The sequence below is a fragment of the Schistocerca gregaria genome, chromosome X, assembly GCF_023897955.1.
Source record: "Schistocerca gregaria isolate iqSchGreg1 chromosome X, iqSchGreg1.2, whole genome shotgun sequence".
NCBI lineage: Eukaryota > Metazoa > Arthropoda > Insecta > Orthoptera > Acrididae > Schistocerca > Schistocerca gregaria.
The window spans coordinates 151343355-151348324 of record NC_064931.1 but is presented as its reverse complement, the minus strand read 5'-3'; positions in this window follow the sequence as shown (position 1 = coordinate 151348324).

Genomic DNA, 4970 nt, shown 5'->3' with positions numbered 1-4970 from the left:
AATAAAGTCATCAGAAGACCAAAACAAACTGAGAAACGATTTAGAAAAGATATCTGAATGATGCGAAAAGTGGCAGTTTGCCCTAAATAACGAAAAGTGTGAGGTCATCCACACGAGTGATAAAAGGAACTCGTTAAACTTTGGTTACACGATAAATCAGTCTAATCTAAAAGACGTAAAATCAACTAAATACCTAGGTATTACAATTACGAACAACTTAAATTGGAAGGAACACATGGAAAATGTGGGGAAGGCTAACCAAAGACTGCCTTTTTTTGGCAGGACACTTGGAAAATGTAACAGATCTACTAAGGAGACTGCCTACACTACGCTTGCCCGTCCTCTTTTAGAATACTGCTGCGCAGTGTGGGATCCTTATCAGATAGGACGGACGGAGTACATCGAAAAAGTTCAAAGAAAGGCATCATGTTTTGTGTTATCGCGAAATTTGCAAGAGAGTGTCACAGAAATGATACAGGGTTTGGGCTGGACATCATTAAAAGAGAGGCGTTTTTCGTTGCGACAGAATCTTCTCACGAAATTCCAATCCCCAACTTTCTCCTCCGAATGCGAAAATATTTTGTTGACACCGACTTACATAGGGAGGAACGATCACCAAGATAAAATAAGGGAAATCAGAGCCCATACGGAAATATATAGACGTTCATTCTTTCCGCGCGCTATACGAGATTGGAATAATAGAGAATTGTGAACGTGTTTCGATGAACCCTCTGCCATGTGATTTGCAGAGTATCCATGTACATGTAGATGTAGATGCGAGAAGAATCTGACAGACCATTGTCAGACCTAGCTCCATTCAAGGCCCCTGGAAGAGACGATATTCTCTCAGCATTACTGAAATCCGTGCGAGAGCCAGCCATGACAAATCTATTAGATCTGGTGTGCAAGATATACAAGACAAGCGAAATATCCTTCGATTTAAAGAAGAACATAATCATTTTAATTCCAAAGAAGTTTGGCGTTGACAGTGGTAAATATTCCCGAACTACATTTTAATATGTCATTGTTGAAAAATACTGACACGAATTGTACAGAAGAATGGAAGATTCGAGGTTATAATTGGTAGATATGGAATTTTGGTTCTTTGCATAACAAATATGGCATTGTGTCATTTCCAGACGTGTGGGACTATGTCGATGCGACAGATTATGAATCAGAGACTGGCGCCTTGTTCGTCCTGAGTACGTTAAACTCTGTTTAAATACTCAGTCATGCTTGGAATTTGTATGAATGCAGTGCAATGTCGGCACTTAAGAAAGGACTTAATTTCGCACCTTCACCGCGGGACATTCCTGTCTGTGAAATAATAAGTGGTGTTTAACAGGCAGTCCACAAGCTCCCACATGAACCAGCCGTATACTGACAAAGCATCCAACATAACCAGGGCTGAGGGCAACGGCTTTCGAGCACTACGTAATAATGAAAGCATTGTGGTACTTGCTGCTGACAAGGGCAATGCCGCCGTAATTATGGAGTTCGAGGACTTTGATACGAAGATCTGTGCGCTACGGAACGAAGATACTTATCGGAAGCTCACACGCGACCCGACATCAAGAATAATAAGAAAAACATCAGAACTTCTTAAGCGATCTTCAGTGGAAGACAGTGTGTTTACGAATCTTCACCAACAGGCGCCTAGACCACCTATTTCCTATGGTTTACCAAAGATACACGAGGACGGGACGCCATTTCGTCTTATTGTGTCCACAACAGGTTCTCCAACATACAAGCTGGCGAAGTACTTGGCCAAGCTCCTCGCTCCACATGTGGGACACTGCGAACATCATATAAAAAACTCAGCACAATTTATCAGCAGAATCATCCGTCTACTCCTTAGTGAGGATGATATTAGGGTCAGTTTTGATGTAATGGAGCTGTTTACGAATGTGCCTATCAAAGACGCTTTGGACCTAATTTCTCAGTAGTTTGTAAGTGACGTGGTCGAGCTATTTAGGCACACTCTTACGTCCTCCTAATTCGTGCACAACGACCAGTATTACGATCAGACATACGGCGTAGCAATGGGTAGCCCGTTGGCTCCAGCTGTTGCAAACCTCTTCATCGAGTATTTTGAGGGTATTGCCACAGATACTGCGCTATTGAAGCCGAAATGTTTCTTTCGATACGTTGACTACACGTTCGTCATTTGGCCACACGGACGCGAGAAACTAGACGAGTTTTTGTACACCACAATGGCATCAACAGTAATATCCATTTCACCACGGAGGTGGAAAAGATAATGCATTGCACTTCCTCGACGTCCTTGTCCACCGTAAACTAAATGGGTGCCTCGGCCACAGCGTCTACAGAAAATCCACCCACACAAACCTGTAAACGTGCACGCCACCAGCCACCATCATCCAGCACAGAAGCGCGCAGTATTACAAACATTGGTGCATCGTGCAAGAGTAATATCAGACGACGATAACCTGCCCCAAGAACTGAACCCATGGTTTTCAGGAATAACGGCTACAGCGCCCATCAAGTGAAAAAGGTGATTTCTGGGAAATATCAGAATAAGACCACCGACAAAGAGCAGGAAAAGAAACTTCTTTTGCTGCCATTCTGTGGCTCTGTGTCAGGCAAGATAAGCCGCCTGTTGAAAAGACACAAGATCAAATCAATGTTCAGGCCTCTGACGAAAATCCGTCAATTACTGACACCAGTTAAAGACGCAGCAGGTCTCAGAACACCTGGAGTCTACGAAATACGTTGTGAGTGTGGCCAGAAGTACATCGAACAAACAGTGCGGACTGTGGAACAACGCAGGAAAGAACATGAGAGGTATTATCGGCTATACTATCGAGAGAAATCTGCGTTAGCTGAGCATGCGCTAGAAAACGGTCACCACTTAAAATTTGACAATACGTCTGTCGTGGCTCGCACTAACTGGGACAATTTAATAAAGGAAGCTTTTGAAATAAAAATTACCGCAAACACCCTGAATAGAGACGTTGGCTTGCAGCTCAGCGCTGCGTGGGCTCCAGCGATCGCGCGGTTGAAGAGGGCACATCGAACGCCGACTCAAAACATGCCCATATATGGCAATGTCACGGGAACCAGTGACGTCACAGCCGGCAGCTATAGTTCGATTCTTTTATCTTGGCGGTTCGCGCATGCCCGCCTAGACGCGGGAGATTGCTGCGTTGCCAATTGTACGCGCCTAGAGAAGCAGCGCCATAGTATAGTTCGCAAACTTACGTTTAGTAGAAGCGCGCAGTTTATGAAGTAAAGCCACCACGGCCGCAACAACCCTTTCGCTGCTACAGAGACGTGCTCCCCGTACTCCGCTATGTGCGCGATTCTGTCATCACTGCACTGCTCGCCTGTGCAGACACATGGTGTTTCGACTGCTTTGACACACTTCATCATTCGATTTCACAAAAACTATTTGGCCCAAAAATTTGATTTTTACACATCTTCTTGACTGATACCTTCCCCCCATAAATGACTTAATTTTGTTGTGATGTTCAATGCAGTTATTGTGCAGCATTAGGTGTAGTAAAGCATTGCACGAAATTTTGAAGAGTTTGCAGAGGTAAAAGTCTATAGCGTATACTTTCTGTATGGTCGATTTTAGTTGCCACTAGAAATTTCAAAAAATTACATATAAACGAATAAAATTCACGAAGTAAGTCACAGGTTTTAACTCAGAAACTTTCGCTTAAGACCCATACACTATAACCATTATGCTAACGCAGCCCGTCGTTCAAAACAGCTCCTGGAGGACTTTAAAACATGACGACAAACACTGTTGGTATGATTATGAATTACTCACGTTTCGTCGAAGTACAATAGGAAATAAACAATTACCGCTGTTCTTTATTGCGAAAAAGCGGTTAGTGAGAATGATACAAACACCTTTCCTTGCTATCGCCTGAATTAGGAGGCTTATTGCTTGTTTGGTTTAATTAATTAATAGAATATGAAGCAATTGGTATAAAGAATGCTGTTTCCAAACTTTGTATATAAGAAAGTCTGCTATCAAGACATTGCTTTCGTTCAATTACTTTATGTCTGAACGTTTCAAAAACTGAAGACACTCGTCCGTGCGCTGCACCGCAGTCGAGCTCTGGCAACGTCGTTCTCTGTTCATTGGCTGACTGAGATTTGTGACGTCAGATGCGCAGAACGGACCTAAACTCGGCCGCCGTCATAAATGACGCGCACTTTAGCGTATATAAGGGCGCACCGATAGCTCACTGGCCCGGAGACCAACGCCTCGTGTTTCTGTGTGTGCTGTCGTTTTGTGCTTAAGTGGTTCAGCGTTATTCGTTTTGTGCACCTACGTTCACGTGTGACATTTAAGTCTATGTATGTGTCCAAGTGTGTGAACACCTTTTATCTTGGACTCTACGCCCGTGAACGGCTTCATGTATTTTAAGAAGTGTTTGTCTCCGTTTCTATGTCCACCGTATTTTTATCTCACTTTGTCTTCATTTGTATCTTGTGTGTTTCTCTGAGGCCAAAGAGCGGCGTAGTATGCTGCTGCAGGCCTGCCTGTAAAAAGGTTTAAAAATAACAATAAGGAAAAAAAACCCACTGGCAGTCATACCACTTGACAATGGCCAAGGAGAGCTTGGCCGAAAGCTCGTGTAGTTTTAGGCAATTGACGCGATTGGAAACCCGAGAACATTTTATTCAATGCTCGGAATTTGTTTATCAAAATATTTGTCGGTGAGAGTAAGAACGCAGGAAGGGGAATTTCAGTGGAGAATGATACCAGAGAAAACTGTGAAGTCCGTAATTATAGGCTTAAGAGTTCCTTATTTCTCGATAAACTGAGGTGAATTGCAGTTGTGATGATCACCGTTTTGCTTCTGAAATATCGAAAGGAGACAGTAATTGGTTACGGCTCCATTACCAACCGCTCTGTGTGATTATAACTGGTCGTTATTGGGGCTGTCACGAAAGTGATAGGTCTGGAGCCTTGAGCTGTGCGTGCTGCC